Source organism: Rhinatrema bivittatum, chromosome 2, assembly GCF_901001135.1.
Source record: "Rhinatrema bivittatum chromosome 2, aRhiBiv1.1, whole genome shotgun sequence".
Lineage (NCBI taxonomy): Eukaryota > Metazoa > Chordata > Amphibia > Gymnophiona > Rhinatrematidae > Rhinatrema > Rhinatrema bivittatum.
The window spans coordinates 91921477-91940262 of NC_042616.1; the positions used below are offsets into that span (position 1 = coordinate 91921477).

At 44.3% G+C, this 18786-nt stretch overlaps 1 long non-coding RNA gene across 1 annotated transcript in view; it reads right to left on the reverse strand.

Moving 5' to 3' along the window:
• The window catches only part of LOC115086035, a 101393-nt gene extending 83171 nt beyond the window's left edge, over positions 1 to 18222 (reverse strand). Inside the window, exon 1 of the long non-coding RNA XR_003855022.1 lies at positions 18132 to 18222. This is a non-coding gene — a long non-coding RNA (uncharacterized LOC115086035). The remainder of the gene's footprint in view (positions 1 to 18131) is intronic.
• Positions 18223 to 18786: the final 564 nt, after the last annotated feature.

Consider the following 18786-nt stretch of genomic DNA (forward strand, 5'->3'; position numbering starts at 1 on the left):
GCTGGTTTCTTATGAATGGAAATGTGGATGGAAACCATGGTTGACAAAGAATGGTGAGGTCTTAGTGGATGAGTGTTCAGAATAGTTGTACATGAACTCTGCCTTAAGAACCAGTTGCTACTAGTTGTTTTGTTGATAATTGTAAAAATAATGCAGATTCTGCTCTAGGGTTTGATTGAGATGCTCTGTTTGTCTGTTAGACTGTGGGTGGTAGGCCGATGACAAGTGAAATTGGATGTCGAAGAGCCTGATGTTCTCTTTCCAAAATGTGACTACAAATTGTGATCCTTGGCCTGAGACAATATAGAATGGTTACCTGTGTAGCCAAGTTACTTCCTTTACCAGAAGTTCCTCTGACTCTCGGGAAGAAGAAAGACCGGTGATTTTACAATATTTTAGTTACATATTTTATTATGTCTGTTCTTTTGTAAACCGCCCCAAACATTGGTGCGATTAATACATCTTTTTTAAATAAATAAACATATAAATAAATAAGTGTAGACAGCCCTACTGGGTCTCTACTAAAAGACTTGTCCCATATTAACAGGGGGACTACAGGTAGTATATTGTTGGGTTTTAGCTTCCCCATGTGGGAGACTCCAGTGGTGGAGTTCATAGAGTATAAAACATAGTCCCACCATTTTATGGTATGGATTTTTAGTTAGCCATTACAAAGGACAGGATGCCTTTGATTCTGTTCCTTATTATCATTCTTTTTTTGGATGGGGTGGGGTGGGGGAAGGATCCTTGAATCTTTAGGAGTGAGACTTGAGAATGGAATAGAAGAAAGGGTGCCTTTAAATATGCCAAATTTTATCCATTTCAATATGGAATGAAGTTTTTACCCACCCTTCCTTCCTCATTTTTGGGTTTTAGTTCAAGAAAATTTTATTTTTCACTATCTGCCTGAGTTCCCAAGGATCCAGATACTCACTGGATCTAACATCTGTAAGGATTTGGGAGTCTTTCACTGTGAGAGATCCAGTGGACCCTTGGAAGTCCTACAAGGAGGAGTGGATTTGGAGAAGACCAGTGGCACTCATCTGGTGTTAACTATTATACTATCCCCTGGATAGTTATGAAAGGAGTGAGGAGATATCCATCAGGGACCAGTAATTACATCAAGGACTGTGAGGAGAATGGATAAAAAATAAGAAGTAATTTCAGTATATCAGAATAAAGGTATTAGATATGAGACTAAGTTATTGTTGTGATCGCACCTGCGGCCCTGAGAAGGGACGCAAGAGCGCAGTCGTCTGCTCCAGGAGAGAGTGAGCCCTTGGCTTGTGAGGCGACTCAGGGAGGTGCCCCAAGACATGCCCCAAGGGAGGTGAGCATGGACAGGAACTGAGACGAAGAGGATCAGCCCCCTGCTGGGCTTCATGACTGGTGACATCAGAGGCAGAGAGCTGGGAATGAGGAGACCTGGAACTGGAACAGGAAACTCTGGATCCTGGAACAAGAAAAGAATTAGGGTATATAGACATGACAAGACTCTTGGAGACAAGACGTGAAGCTTGGAACGAAGATTCAGACGAGGAACTTGAAATGAAGACTCAGATGAGGAGACTTGGAACGTGGACACAGATGGGGCTGAGCAAGGCACCGCAGGCACCCTACACATCCTGGGGGCTGGTCGCGGACCACATTGTCCCCTACATGCCCTACACAGCCGGATGGGCTGGTTGCAGACCACAAGGGGAGTGGGACAAGCTCAAGACGTCTCACAGCACAGTAATGAAGTAACCCCTTGGATCCTCTGGAGTCGGAACAGGATATAGAAGAGGAATAAAACTTGAAACTTGGAATTAAAAGCAAGGAACCTCTGGAGGCACGGGTTATTCAGGACCTGGAACATCGGGACTTGGAACATCAGGACTTGGAGCATCAGGGAGAACTACGTGAAGACATGAATATCAGAGGATGTGGACCACAGGACAAAAGCTTCTGGACATCTAGAGATGGAAGGACGTCTGGACATCTGGAGATGGAAGGACATCTGGAGACATACAAGGAACTCCAGGGCTTCGGGAGAGAAGCCAGGAACTGGACATACCTTGAAGGAGTTTCGACAAGACCCAAGACATTGAAGGAAGACATCAGGAACACGAAGAACAAGGAGTCATCGAAACAAGAGATGGAATCCTTGGAACCTGGAGCAGATCCAAGGATGATGTAACTCAGAGATGGCATCTGAAGGAAAGAAGCAGGTTCTTTTTATAGGGCAGGTCCAGGAAGTGCCCTAAAGACGTCAGGAGGCGGGCCGAAGGGTGCTTCCTGCTTCTAGCCCTTTAAAACCAGAAGAAAGGCACGTGCCCCTGCCTAGAGGATTCCTGGAGGCAGGTGGGTGGAGTCAAGGCCTGTAGCAGCGTCCTGCCATGAAGAGGAGGAGGAACAGGCCGGTGGATGCTTCCAGCCACGAAGAGGAGCTGTGCTGGGCCAGGCCGCGGCCCTGAAGAGGAACAAGCTGAAGCGGCGGCTCCCAGCCGCTGAAGAGGTCTCCAGCGGCGGCGTTCGGCCGCATGGGCAGAGGGAGTCACGGCGGGGACTTCCCCGCTGAAGGTGGAGTCGGCAGCATGGCTCAGCCGCGAAGAGGAAGGCGGCATCGGGCCACTGGTAGGAGCGCCGGCCTCAGCAGCAGGCAGCAGGCTGCGGAGAAAGGTCCGGGGTGGCACCAGGAGAGAGGTAAGAGACCTCCCATGGCTCCGGCCACAAGAAGGAATCGCAACAGTTATTGCATTTAAATTGGATTTAAGAACCCTATTTAGTATTTTTGGAAAGAAGCTTTAAAACTACCCCAACAACTGGAAAGGATCAGAAATGAAACAACAAATTAACTTAAATTATAAAGTCACAGATGTATTGGATGCAACCAACAATGTAAATGGACTTTTAATCATTATTTTTATTATTTTCAGTGAAGTTGGAATCCACTTTAACCAGCGTGAACATTACTGCTGCATACAAAAGACTGTCATGTGTAAATATGGGTTTATCAATGTTCAGGGCCTTGGAGATAAGCTTCTTTCTTCCCCCACCCACCACCCCTCCGACAGGGAATTCTGGACTCAGAGGAGCTTAAGGTTTGTAAGAAACTTTGAACCAGCAGGATCCCTAGGATTCTTTGGGGAGGTTTTTTAGCTCAGGGTTTACACAAGATTATGGACTTACCTTGGGATACCAGAAGATCAGTAATAAAGTCCAGGGAAATCCATTGCCAGAGTCCCTCTGGCACCAGCAATGGGTTCAATAAACCATGAGGGCTTTGGTGCACTCTTTGTTGCAAGCACAAACCTCACAGGAGGACATATACTCTGTGATGTCTTTGCTCCAACTGGTCCACCAAAAGTCTTGGTTGATCACTTCATTAGTTTTACACAGTTCCAGATGAGCCACCAGAAGGGAGTCATGGCACATCTAGAAGGTTTCCTGTTGAGCTGCTCCTTGTGGCACATATAGCTTCAGCCCTCTATAAAGATTCCCTTCTCGCTGGCTCCACTCGCCCTCTATCAGTATCAAGGATTCCAGCTTTCCTAATAGAGAGTGGTTCCCAGTTTTTGACTGACTGGGGCAATTTTGCCAGAAATGGCTAGGGAGGCCACAATACAATCACAGCCTGTCTCATCATCACCTCTAGTTAGGGCTGCCTTGGCCAAGAGGCTCACCATAAACCCTACCTTGAGGGCCTCTGAGTAGTAAATGTAGTGGTGTTCCTTGAACCAAAGTTTGCATTGATTAATAAACTCTTGGAGCTGTTCCCAAATCCCATCACATTTTTCAGGCAAGGGCAATGGAGGTTCCATGCAGGATCCACCTTTTTCTGCAGGGTCTGTAGCTGGGCCTGAACCATGTCCATGAGGCCTTTCAAGATTTCTGATGTCCCAGATGGAGCCTCTGTCTTGTCCCAGCCTCTTGATTTGGGCAAGTCCAAATTGTCAATGTATCAGGGGGACTTCCCCTCAAGGGAGAACAAGGACAGAGTATGGAGGCCAGGATACTGGGTAAGCAGCAGCTCGGAAGCAAACTCACAAAGCATAGTGCCCAGGTAGTGACTCACCTAATGCTGTAGCCATTTCTCATGAGTTGAGCCTGCAGGGGCAGGCCATGCCTGGATTTTGTGATCTGTGGAATACCTGAGGGTGCTGGCAGGTCAAGGCTTGGGCCTAAGCAAGGATCAGGAATCTGGTAATGATCCAAAATCAGTCAGGGATCATAAGTCAGGCACTGAGCAGGAATCATGGGCCAGTAAGACAGCATTTCCAGAGACAAGTCCTCAGAAAACTGTTTGGACCAGCAAGGATGTGTCAAGCTGTACTCCTTATGTACAATTTCCAATCAGGGGCCACACCCAAGGCTAGTCCAATAAGAAGCTTCCAGGGGCATGGTTGTCCCTGCTGGGTAGACAAGGTAATTACTTCCAGAGTGTTTCAAGATCAGCTGGTCCTGTGGCTAACCCTGAGAGTCTGCAACCTGAGCTCCAAGAATTGCCAATTCAAGACCTGCTTTTTCTGATAGAGGGGAAGTTGAATGCCTTTCTAGTTGAGGGGAAGAACTAACAACTTTCACGCCTACTCCTCTCTCCCTGTCCCCACACTCTCTCACTCTATTTCCTTTTGTCCCCCTGTGCCAAACCATCTTTCTCTCTCTTCCCAGCCCACATACATTTTCTCTTTCCCTTCCCCCACAGGGATGCTGGAGGGATTTTAGTGATAAGTGCTAGGAAGGAAAGAGGGGCATCCAACCAGGAGAATTGGTGTGGCTCAGCATCAAAAACATATGCCTTAAAACACCATCTATGAAATTTGCCCCAAGGTTCGTGGAACCATTCCATGCCACCCAGCAGGTAGGTGCAATGGCATAAAAATTGAAGCTACCCCCGACTCTCAAATTCATGATGTGTTCCACATCATTAATGAAGCCAGACATTTTGTCCTGGCCATCAAGGCCTCCCCTTAAACCCATAGACATGGGAGCTGAAGAAGACACTTAATACAAAGTGGAGGAGATCTTGGGCTCTAGGAGGGTCAGGAGCACAGTACAATACGTTATCATCTGGAAAAACTTTAGGCCAGAAGAAAATTCCTCTGAGCCAGTCTCCAACCTCCAAGCCCCACAGCTGGTATGTGAATTCTACCAGAGATTCCCCAGGAAACCCAACACCAGAAGACTGGGGAGGGGGCTTTGGAGGGCAGTACTGTTAGGTTTAGGAGCTCGTAAGATGGCCCCGTGAGCCGACTCACTCACCCCCGACACTGTTAGCAACCTCCTGCAATGCCACTGACACTCAATGCAGCCGAGCATGACAGAGGACACTGCCATGCCACTGCTCCTTGCCCTCTCCTTAGGGGTGCATGCACCCAACACTTCCTGTCTTAAAGGGCCCATGGTGGGAAACTACCCCGGTGCTTCCTGATGACATCTCCAGCACTCTACTATTAAGGCTCCTTCAGCAGAGCATCAAATACCTCAGCAACAGGTCTCGTGCCTCAATGCATGTTGCCTTTGCTCCTGTGTTCCTGCCTTCCTGTTCTTGATCCTGTGTCCTGGTGTTCTATGTTCCTGCCTCATTCTTGCCTTCCTGTCTTGTTCTGTGTTCCTACCTGCCTTGCCTTGCCCATCCTCACCTGTCTTGTCTGCTATGCCTTAGCTGTTGTCTCTTGCCTTTGTCTTGATCCTTGTCTTTATCTTGTCTCTTCTTGTCTTCCCTTGGCTTGATTTCCCGGATTCTGTCCTCTGCTTGGACCCTGATCTTCCCTTGATTGCCTCCTAGACCTGACCTTTTGTCTTGGATCTGACTTTGCCTTGTCTGCTGCCTGCCCTGGCCTCTGACCTGTCTCTGGTACCTCCTGTCTGCTGCTTGTCCCAACCTCTGGTCTGCCTTCAGTATCTTATGCCTGTCGTCAGCCCTGACCTCGGTCTGTCCTTAAACTCTCATCTGCCTAACCACCCTGGGACCCATCTAAGTCCTACTGGCCACCAGAACCCAAGTGCTCAATCTGCAATGGATTTAGCTGGTATAGGTGAAGCTCCTATCAGTTCCACTACAGGGTGCATCCGGCAGTTGTCGATGGAGTCCTAATGGGTTTGCCCACTAAGCTGCAGCCATCACACCACAGCATTAAGGGCTCACCAATACTGAGCTTATTACATGTGCCAGATAGTTGTAATTTGTTGTAATTTCCTTATGAATAATGTTAGTATACTGCATTTTACTTTATTCTGTTTTATTTAGGATAATGTATTTTACTCTATTTGTTTTATTTAGGCTATATTTATTTATGTATTCTGTTATTCTTTTAAAAATATGTAAACCGCCATGATGGCCTGACTGAATAGCGGCATAGAAATCTTAACAAATAAATAAATAAATACAATAAATACATTGTCTTTTATGAGATTGTTATATTGTAAATATAACAGTACTCTAAGGGATAGAGTTTAAAAGTTGTGTGCGTGTGTCTATGTGCACGCGGTTCCCGGCATGTGAACGTGGCCGCGAAGATTTTATAACATGCACGCCAGTGCACGCATGTTATAACAAGCTTGGGCTGCATGCAATCCCGTGGCGGATTTTATAATCCGTGCATGTGTGTGCGGGTGGTGCGTGCAGGGAGGCTGAATTTTGTAAGAGTATGCGAGATGACGCAATCAGGCCTCCCCCAGTTCCCTCCCAGTCCGCACCAATTAAGGAGTGGGTTTTATGCATGCAGGCCTTTGAAAATTTGGCTGGAAGTGTACAGATGTGATGATATACTTTGCCAAAAGTGTCACCCCAAAATGAAAAGCAGGTAGTGTACAGATAGGGTGAGACTGGTGGGATCCAAATAGAGAAGAAGCTGGGTGTTTTCAGCCTATAACAGCCACCTTAACTTTGGGTTGAACCCTTAGGTGCTGGTGGCCAGCAGGATCTGGACAGCAACAACAGGGAATACAAGGAACACATTAGGATAATGTAGAACTTAAACCTGACTAGAAGGCACCCAAAGAAGGTCAGGATACACCAACAAATAAGGACTAAACATAAGACCAAGCTCTAGCAGAGTGCAGACTATAAGCCTGTAATGGATAAAGGTGTGTGAGCCCTTAGTGCTGCAGCAAAGCATACACAGCCTCCAGGATGAGCCCCTGAGGCCCATGCTGGCAGCTGATAAACAAGCCCTGTAGTGGGACAGTTTGGAGCTTCAACCTTACCCGCTGCCTTCTCCGCAGGTTGGGCCCTTGGTTTCTGGTGGCTGGCAGGACTTAGGTGAGTCCCTAGAGCAGTGGTGGTGGCTAGGGTCCAAAGACATACCAGAGATAAGGTAGACAGCAGGCTTATGGAAGTTAGAGGAGAGCCAAGGTCAGGATAGGCAGTGAACAAGAGTAGTCGGGTCCAGGCGGCAAGCAAACATGGACAGATCCAGGCATGAGATCAGGTCCAGAGCAGGAAACACACAGGAGACACTGAGGATGAGAACAAGGAAGGCAGACTGGACGAGGCTGGACCGGGTGACAAGATGAGGCTGGGCTGGAAAACAAGTAGAGGCTGGACTGGAAGACAAGGCAAGGCTGGATGAGGCAAGATTGGAAGGCGAGGCAAGGCAAAGATGAACGAAACAAGGCTGGAAGACAGAACAAGGAGCAGGTATGCTGGCAACACACACTGTAGAGAATGCAGGAGACCCATTGTTGAGGCTAGGTCTGGATATCCTAAAGGTTCTTCTAAGGGCTGAAGCTTATGATGTCATCCAAAGGTGCCACGGCCTGTTTCCTGCCGTGGTCCCTTTAAGTCTGGGTGCTCAGCATGTGCACGCACCTAAGGAAAGCAGGACCAATGCAAGGATAGCGGTGTCTGTGCCACGTGAGTGAAGCCTGCTGTTTTGATATTCAGGCCTGAACACCCTAGCTCGCAGGGATGTCCCGTGAGACGTCAAACGTAACAGACCCTGAAATATAAATGTGACCACACAGGAACAAGATGGCTGCTAGCAGGAAGTTTGGGCCATAGAGCTGGAAGGGCTAAATGGATAGTCCAAGAGGCCCACCAAGGCCCTTTGGCGGTAGGAGGCAAGAACTGCCCTTCAGGACCTCACAGCATAATGATATTTGTATTAGGTAAATCATTGAACATGCATATCTTCCCTTAAATTATTCAGTATGTGAGATATTAAAATGACAATATGGGTTTATTTGTACATAGAAAGAGTATGGAATACAACTGTGAGCATGTGAGATGTGATTGAATCATCGTGTATGAGAATAAGGCACACAATTATGCAATAGTATAGAAAAGTAGGTTTTGATTATGATAAGAGAGATGGTGTGCATGTTATGGATGATATTTCAGTCAGTAGGAAATGTCAAAGTACTATGTAAAATATGACTTGTATTCCCAGTCAGGGCAGGAGGCATTGACCCTTTAACGATGATTTTACATGTGAAACCTTAGCCAATGTTTAAAAATAGAGGAAAGCTACACAAATATTTTTAGGCGTTATGTGACAGATTAAAGACAAGGGTATGTTTCAGCTAGTATTAAAACAGTTTTAACCGTGTTTTACTTCCTGTGTGCTCAAATATCTTGATTCAGACCATGATGAATATCTTTTTTTTTTTTTTTTGTGCAAAATAGCTGGTGGATATCTCTTTTTTTACAGCAGCTGCTGTTTATCAAGCCCTGAATATTCCCTTCTGTTCAGCTTCCAGAAGCCATAACAATTTGTAGTGAATCAAGTTCTCATCCTTCAAAATTAAAAAAGTGGAGGTGGACGTAATCGATATGCCCTTCTCTGATCATTCTATGGTGATGGTCCAATTGCCTTTTATGAGAGGGAATAAGAAAAGTAATGCTTGGAGCATGTCTCCTTTTCTTTATGAAGATGCATCTTTTCTACGGTATTTGAAGGAAAAGTGGTTGGAATATGCTCAATTGAATTCTTCTTCAGAAATATGCCCTTTGGTTTTCTGGAATGTTGCTAAGGTGGTCCTAAGAGGGAAAATAATTTCAGATCAAGCACATCAGCATAAAGCTGAAGAATGGCAGAATTCTTGAATTATATAAAAAAATTGGCCAGCTTGAGATGGATTCATATGCAAAATCCGTCTCCTGACATAAAAGATCAAATTGCTTTAGTCAAGAAAGAACTGAATGATTTACTAGATATTAAAGCATAGAGGAATTTACAAATCCTGTGTTATAAATGATGTCTTTGGGGTGGTAAAAGTGGTAAATTATTAGCTAAATTGGTGAGACTTCTTGATCAAAAACGCTGATTATTTTTCTTAAATATGGAGATAAAGAGTATGTCCTTTTCTGGGTTTATTATAGAAGCCTTTGAGAAATGTTATCGTACTTTATATACTAAGGATACATTCTATAGTACTGTTGCTGAATATTTTCTAATCTGACTTTCTCAATTTAGATGCACCTATACAAGCCTCAGAGATATATCAAGTGATTTAATAATCTAACTGTGTCATTCATCACATTGTGTAAGGGCCCTAATACCCACCATTAATACTGCATCATGAGGTGTGACTGAGAGAAAGAGAGAGAGAGAGAGAGACTCTCATATTAGTCTATTTATACCACTCTCGGAGGGTCATCTAGGAACTCGAGGTGAGGTTTTTGTGGTGGTCCAAGATTTGGGGAGCAGTGTTACATGCACAGTCAGATGTACGAATAGCACAGTACATATCAATGAAGCTTCGATGTAAGTTGGAGTGAGAAAATATACACAAAGATGAGATTTGCACATTGTACTCTCGACCTAGTTTGATGCACTCTTTCACCTAGCTGCTATCAAGCCAGGGCGAGAGTACATTGTACAAATCTCAACTTTGTGTACCTTTCCTCACTCCAAATCACATCGAAGCTTCACTGATGTGTACTGTGTTGTTTGTATATCTGACTGTGCATGAAACACTGCCCCCCAAATCCTGGACCACCACCAAAACCTCACCTCGAGTTACTAGATGACCCTCCTAGAGTGGTATAAATAGGAGACTAAAATGAGAGTCTCTCTCTTTCTCTCTCAGGCACTGTTCATGTGAAATTTATAGGTCTAAGCTTGGAAAGACCCCTGGAATTGATGGGTTTCAGCCAGAGTTTTATTGTATTTTGAATTATCTTATGTTGACACATTTATGAGATATGTTTCAAGTCACAAAAGAACAGGGCTTTTTAGAAAAGGGACAAAATATTGCTATGGTGGTATTGCTCCCTAAACCTGGCAAAGATTTGAGTTATTCAGAATGGGCTGGATTTTAATATCTACGCGCGGGCGTACATTTGTGCGCACAACCCGGCGTGCATAAATGTACACCCAATTTTATAACATGTGCATGCAGCCATGCACATGTTATAAAATCCGGGGTCGGTGCGCTCAAGGGGGTGCTGGCTTTCCCCGTTCCGAAATCGGAGTGGCCTCAGAGGGAACTTTCCTTCCGCGCCCCCCACCTTCCTTTCCCTTCCCCTACCTAACCCGCCCCCCAGCCCTACCTAAACCCCCCCTAACCTTTATTTTATAAGTTGTGCCTGCCTCCGGGCAGGGGTAGGTTGCACGTGCCGGCTGACGGCTGACCCGCGATCCCGAGCACAGCACCAAATGGCCGCTGTGCTTGGAGGCTCTGGCCCAGCCCCTGGACTGCTCCGCCCCCGGACTGCCCCACCCCACCCATTCCTCGCCCCTTTTTTGCAAGCCCCGGGCCTTGAAAATAGGCCCGGCGCACGTAACCCCCCTACGTGTGTAAATCCTCCTAGATTTACACGCGTAGGGCTTTGAAAATCTGCCCCAATCTTTTTAGCAAATTTTCTTACTCAATCAGGATATCAAAATTCTTTCAATCATATTGATACGCTGGTGGTGGACCCTTGGCCAGAGGTGTAGTTGATGCAACCCATAGGGCAAGCCCCAAGGGTCCCCACCATCAGGAGGCAGAGCTGATTAGGAGAAGGAGGCCAGCTGGAGCCTCGCCAATTCCAGCCTTCGTTCCCCGCAGGTTGAGACCTTGAGTGCCGAGGCCGGCTGATCTTAGGCGGGCCTCCATGTGACAACTCCCAGTAAATGAGATACAAGGATTGCTGAGGACCATAAGAGGTATCAAGGAACTGGCGAAGGTCCAGACGAGGCAGGGATCCAGAGACCCGGGCGACAAAAGGAACAGGGCAGAGACAGGGGATGCCCAGGTAGAAGAAGGCCGAAGCCTAAGAGGCCAAGTCCAGGGAGATACCGAAGACATAGTGAAAGGCTGGCTGGAGTCAGGGCAGGCGGCTGAGCAAGACAAGGTTCTGAGTCCAATGGAGCAAGTATCAAAGCCAGAGGGTCAGTCCAGAGTGTGGTCTGACATAGCAAGGGTCAAAGCCAGAGGTCAAACTTGAGCGTGGTCCAACGTAGCAAGGGTCAAAGCCAAAAGAGTCAGTCCAGCAAGACAAGGAAGGGTCCAAGGTACGGGTCAGGAACAGGAACCAGGAACGAAGTCAGGATCAGGAACCAGAAATGATGGGCAATGAGCACATGAACAAACGTGGTGACCTGTTGCCAAGGCGAGGAACTAGTGGTGGGCCCTGCCTTATATACCAGGGCCCGATGATGTCATCATCTGGGGCCACAGGCTAGTTTCCTGCCACAGCCCCTTTAAAGGTATGAGAGTCACGTGCATGTGCGCACCTAAGCCAACACCCACAGGAGGCCGGACAACCGTGTCTCCCTGCGGACCACACAGGGAGACCCACTGGGAGCTGAGGAGGTCCGCGGAAGAGTCAGGAACAGCCGAGGAGGCAGCAGGTGCTCGGAGGCATAAGCGGCTGCCCACAGCTGTGAGCGAGGATGGTCCAGGTCCAGAAGCAGAGCTGCAAGGGTGAGTAGGCCCAGTTGCGGCCCTACCGTGGACGGGAAATGCAACATATATTAGCTTACAGCCTGAATGCTCTGGCCCTTCCTTGATTTCTAATGACCAAATGGGATTTGTAAAAAGGAGACTTTCTAACTTTAAAATTGTGAAAGCTTTATTGGCTATCCAATCTTCTTCCCAGGGTAATTCAGGGGATTTGTTAATTAGCCTGGACGTTGAAAAGGCATTTGACCAGGTTGATTGGGACTATTTGCTGTGGATTCTTAGGAAATTTAATTTCGCGACAATTTTCTTGACTGGATACACTTACTATACAACAAACCTATGGCTCAATGTCATTGCAACATATTCTCTTTGAGAGGGTGACTTGTCAAGGTTGCCCACTTTCCCCATAGCTTTTTATTACTTTTTTTGGAACCATTGGCTATTAAATTAAGAAGTTTAGATATTTTTCAAGGGATTTCTTTGGGTAGGATGAAAGTTAAATTAAACTTGTTTAATGATGATATGTTATTATTTGTGGGAAACTCTATCTAGTTTGGTCATTGTTATGGAAGTAATCAATACTTTTGGTTCATTTTCTGGGTTAAAAATAAATTATGAGAAGTCTGAGACTTTTCCATTGGCTCATTCTCTTGTCCCTGAAATGAGTGCTGGATAATATGTAATATTTGGGCATAAAATTTGCCAGGAAATTTTTACTTCTATTTTGGAAGTCATACTGGATAAATGGAAAGTGCTACCACTTTCTCTTATGGAGCATTGCGCACTGGTAAAAATGGTTATTCTACCAAAAATTTTATATCTTTTGCAAGTGCTCCCAGTATGGATCAAGGGATTGGAAATAAAACGTTTTAAATCTTTGATCTCTTCATTCCTTTGGAAGAATAACCTACCCCTTTGAGGATTTGACAGGTTAGTGTGTATTAAGGAATTGGGCAGGTTAGCTTTATCTGAACTATGTGTAACCCCCATACACCTGGAGGTCATCTTTCCAGTTTTGGGGAGCATTGGGGTTACTATCCCGAGGTGGGGGGGATCAAGTCCCCGGGTCCATGAGCTGGGGGTAGGATAACTTACAGGGCCAGTATCAGGCTGAGAATACGCCACACAAACCGCTCTCCAGACTCAATTTGTTCTCTAAAAAACAAATGGTTTACTGTAGAATCTTCAGAGTCAAACATAATGACAGCTCAAGTAGACGCAGAAATTAAACAGAATCACAGTTCCAAAAAATCTCATTATAATCTCTTTTCGTTAAGTATCAATTCCTTCTTACAGCAACACAGTGTCTCTGGTTACATTTTTTCTTTATTTCCTCAATCTTTTGAACAAACCTAGCCTGGTCCTCTCTTTATTTCTTCAGTTAGTCATAGTTAGTCATAAGAAAGTCCTGTTCAGCTCAAGGAAACTCCTTCTGGTGCAGCATCAGGATCCTTCAAGCCCCAGAGCAAGTTTTCTCTGGCATGGTTTGTCTTCCTGATCCAGATAACTTCCTACCCCCGTTAAACGTAGACTATCTTTTAAATTTCCAACCCTCTACTTCTCTTCAGGCCTCTGTAGATTTTTAGGAGAAAATCTCTGCCTCGCTCGTGCTCGTGGGAGAGGATCACAGCTCCAGCCTGTTTCTTCCCTTTACGATCTGGAGCAGGCCCAGACTCAGTACAGTCAGGGTTTTTATCACTTCTCCTCAATAGCCGAGCTCCTAGGGGATGTACCCCCTTATCTGTCAAGAAGGGCATGAAATCCCCTCTGACCAGAAGATGACCTAGAGCCCTGGAACATTCTTACACTGGCTCCAGGTTAACCTTTTGCCTTCTGTACATCCTGTGCACTTCCAGCAGATGTTACACAATGTTTGAGGTTTTGCAGATTTCCCATAAGGGGGAAACCTCTATTTTGCCGTAAAACCTGTTAGCACTGTTAATTTCTGTACACTCCTGTGGCAAGGGGCCACATAATTTTATATTGTGGCTTGTTTACTTTGTTATAATCCAGGATGGGGTTTATAGTAGCATTAAATATGATATGGATGGTCTGTTGAAAGACCTTATAAACCACTTAATCTTTTACATTTGCAGGGTAAGAAGATTGTTTCCATCGTGGTTTCTAATTTTTGGCTGACAGCTTTCAGAAAGGGGTGGCATTGGTGGAGGGTACTTATTTAATGTAGTGCTAATGTTTCCCTTTTTTTTAACCTTTGTGGATAATGCAGAGTTTCCGGGGGGGGGGGGGGGGGGGTTCACTTTTTCAGGGATGGGCAATTAAAGGTCTTTGTTCTTTGGACAAATTGTATATCCTGAGCGAAATTGTCTTTTTTCCTTTCAGGAACTCAGGGAATAATGGGATTTGCTACTTCTCATTCTTTTGAGTATCTCCAAGAACATCACTATTGCACTTCTCCCTTTAGGGAGAGTGTTCATCATATTGTTCCTGTGGAAGAGGAGGGAGTTTTTGGTGAGACTGTCCCCAAACATAACAGATTTGCTGTTTGGTGTAATACTTTGAAATCTAAATTGGTTATCTTTCATTTACAGAAATTAGCGAGTCAATGGCGTATTGATTTGGAAGTTAATTTGGATGAAGTGAATATCATTATTTAATCTCTGCCGATATTTGATACAGTTCAACCTTGTACATAAGATTTATTTTACCAGAGCTAAGCGCACCAATCTGAATTTTGGGATTCTGATTTGCGTTCCAAATGCAATTCTGTACAGGGTACTCTCTGCCATATGTTTACAGAATGTCATAAATTAAGTTCTTACTGGAAACAGGTTTTTGCATATTTAGAAAAAAATCTTGAATTGTAAAATACATTGGCTTTCCAGCATTTTGTACTTGCTTCTTTTCCCTTCTGATTTTATATTGCCTTCTGGGGGGAAAGTTTCTAAGTATATCTTTTCTAATTGCCAAGAAAGAATGGAAACAAGAAATGTACCATTTTACTTTGTTGGAATTATTGAAGCAGACTTAGCTCACCCATTATCGACATTGGCGGCTGCATAATGATTGAGGAGTTTTGTTTATGTTTTATTTTTGCTCTATTTATTTATTTATTTGTTAGGTTTTCTATACTAGCCATCACAACGGTTTACAAAAGTTAATACAAGACATCCAATAAAAATAGAAATAGAAATAAGATAAACTAATAAACATAAAACAAGGTTGATAAAAGGTATAAAAGACATAAAAGTTATTACAAGGCTTCTTAATCATAAAATAAAGTTAGTCACCAGCATAAAAATAATAGATATAAGCTTATAAGATTAAGCTGTAAGACTATGGTACTTAAAAAGATAAAATGGAGGTAAAAAAAGCCAGGTTTTAAGTGCCTTTTTAAACTTTTAAAATTCTTCTTGTAGCCTTAAATCTTCAAGTAAAGCGTTCCATAATTTTGGTCCAGCACGTGAAATTGCTCTTTCTCTAAGGGTAAGACGTGCGGAGTTTACAGAGGGAATAGAGAGCAGGCCCTTGTTTGCGGACCTTAAATTTCTTTGCGGAGTGTGCAGCCGAATTACTGCGTTCATCCAGTCCACTTGCCCGCCATAAATTGCTTTGTGTATAGTACAATGTGATTTGTATTGAATCCTAGATTCAATAGGTAACCAATGCAAGGAATTCAGAATAGGCGTGATATGATCTTTTTTCCTAATACCCATTCTGTAAAACCTGGAGAGGATGAATGGTGGAATATGGTAGACCAAGAAGTAATGAGTTGCAATAATCTGTACCAGTGAATATCAGGGACTGCAAAACTGTTCTAAAATCATTTTGGGTCAATAACTGTTTTAGTCATCTTAAAAAATGGCACGGGTCATTCATTGCTCCTACCATGTGACAGGGGCTGACCAATGGCACCGATAGCCCCTGTCACATGGTAAGGGCAAAGGGCCATCGGCACCATTTTGATTAGTGGCAGCCGACAGCCCGAGAGGGGGAGATTGCTCCCGGGATCCCGCTGGACCACCAGGGACTTTTGGTAAGTCTTGGGGGGGGGGGGCGGGGGGGGGGGGGTGTCGGGCAAGTATTGGGGGATTGGGAGGGTGGGGGGTTGCAATTAATTAAATTTGAAGGGTTAGGGTTGTTTTTTTTTAATGTGCCCTTTTTCCCCTCCCCCAAAACGATAAGAAAACCACACAAAATTTTGTGGTTTTCTTATCGTTTCATCGCCCACCGAACTGGGACGAAATAGAAAATATCATCTCTATTTCCTATTTCATCGCAAATGAATGCACATCCCTAATCAGAGCTATTATATTCACTAACGGTTTTAGTTCAGCTATTGGGATTGAATCAAGAGAGTGATTTGCTGGGTTTAGGTGCTTTATCAAGCATTCGACCTCCCCTATTGTTTCTTCAAATTCTATCCATTTCAGGACTTTTTTCAAATTCATTGTTATTTCTTGCTTTGGAATGTCATCTATCTTAGATATTAGTTTTTCTATTTTGTTTTTGAAAAAAAGGGCCATATCATTACATATGTTTTCACTGAGATCAGGGCAGAATTGCCGACGGTCCTTCGTTAGATTTTTAACAATATTAAAAAGGGGTTTTGAGGCTGTCTCCTTAGCCTGGTGGATGGGATGCATAGTGACAAGCAAACGCTGCTTTTGCTACAAATTTATATTGCTGCGCGCAGTGAAATTGCCTTCAGGTGGAAGAACGCTGAGGTCCCTTCTATGCTACAGGTGTACCAGAGGTTGGATAGGCTGTACCAGATGGGTCGTTTAACGGCGCTTAAACATGACCGTATTCACAAATTTCAGGATGTGTGGGCTCCGTATACAGCCTGGCTGGCAAAGAGACCATGATGTAGATCACCTTGATTGTGGAATTCTGCAGGGACGGGGGTAGGGTTGGGGTGGGGGGGGGGGGGAGGGGGGGGAGGGGTGGGAGGGGGGTAACTTGGAAAACGATATTGCTCATGTATGCCATTAGCTTGGTGGTCTGCGCTCATACTTCGTCCTGCCACTGGTTGTTCAGACTTCTTTTTCCTCACCGCACCTAGTGTTGTACCCTTTCTATATGGTTGAGGTGGTATGGCTCCTCGGTGTGGGTGGCAGTTAGTTGGGTATGTTTGTGCTTATAGTCTGTTCCACTGTACATGTATGGAACCCGGACCTCGTCATGTGTTGTAACATTGTTTTTCTTGCAAAATAAAATAAAAACTTACACACAAAAAGGGGTTTTGAATTATGTGAAAATCTTTGGAGCTTCTTACTATAGTAGTCTTTCTTAGACCTATTTATAAGATTCTTATAAAATGCTAGATAAGAGCGGTAGTTACTGAGTGTCTGTGTAGATTTCTTACTTCTCCAGGCTTTCTCTTTTTTTCTTAGCATTTTTTTGTCTTCCTTAATTTGATTATTGTACCATGGATTCTGTCTTTTTGTTTCTTCTATGCATTTGGTTTTTATCGGATTTAAACTGTTCACTCTCTCTGATGTGATCTTAAACTATGAGTGTATGGCTTTTGTTCCGTCTGTAAAATCAACCTTAACAGCATTTTCCTCTAGTTCCCTTTGCAGGTCCTCTGTTTTAAATGGGGGATGAAAATTGAATGTAATTGACCTATTAGTGGTTTTAGCAGTGTCCAGTTTAAATGTCATATTAGATTGAATTAAGAAATGATCCGACCAAGGAACTGGAGAGTATTTCAGTACATAATCGATTACTATTTCAAAATTTGTAAAGATTAGATCTAAGGAATGTTCAGCTTTGTGCGTCGCCTCGGTGGTGAGTAATGTGTAACCAAGGGCCAACAGTGCTGCAGTAAGAGTATGACAGGCAGTAGCAAAGGTTTCGTATCAAAATGTAGATTGAAATCTCCAAGAAATATAGAAGGCTTATTAGGATTTAGGAAGGAAACAAAGAATTCTATGATTGGAGAGATATTATGCTCCAGGAGCCTTGGAGGACAGTATAGTAGACATAATTGCAAATTTACAGAGTCAAATAGAGCAATTTCATATTGATGTGGTAAATTCACAGATAGTAGTTTCATCCTTAGGTTTTTTTTTGCAATGAGCACGAGACCCCCCTCCTCTCTGTTGTGGTCTAGGTATAGAGAAGGTATCGTACTGATCGTTAGCTATTTGACTTAATATAACAGTATCAGAATTTTTCAACCAGGTTTCAGTAAGTGCGATAAAATCAGGTTTGCAGTCAGTTAACAAATCAGAGATCAAAATTGATTTTTTTGTTAAGGATTGCACATTAATTAGAAGGCAATTGCTAAATAAAGAAAAGTCATTAGTCGGTATGTTGATAATGTTCTGGTTATTTAAGTTCCTTACTTTTCTTGCAGTGCATTTTGTCTTCATTTTGCTAGTAGGTCGATTGCTGTAGATTCCCTTATTCAGGCAGACTGGGACTGGAAAACATGGGTTAATAAACATTGTAAAATTATTTTTAATTTTAATTTAATTTTATTATATTAGGTGGCACAGTCAAGTTTGAGAGTCTGTGGGTTGTCACGAAGGGGCGCACAAAGGGGCTCCATCAAATCTAGGAAGAATGGCGGTGTCTGCCAGTTCATGCCAACCTCTCCGGTATTCCTGGGACAGTGTGGGTGCTGCTGGTTGCCATCTTGGACCCAGAGTTACCTAAGGCATGTGCGCACAAGGGCCTTAATTGAATACGTAATGGCGGGAACCTCGGGGGCGTCACCACCCGATGACGTCAACCCACCAGCGTATTTAATCGAGCCAGCCCTTGCCTTCATCGAGTTAACAAGGAGTTCCATCTTGATGTTCTCTGCTCATTCAAGGATTTCCTGTTTCAGCTTTGGCAATTGGACGCTCTGAGTATCCGCTCCTCGGGGGCTCCCCTGCATTCTCGGCTATCCGCTCCTTGGAGGGCCTTCCTGCCTGTCTGCTGCTGGATCTGTTTCTCAGATCTTACCCTCCTCCAGGAACCATCCATTGTGAGTACCTCTACATTTCTGTACTA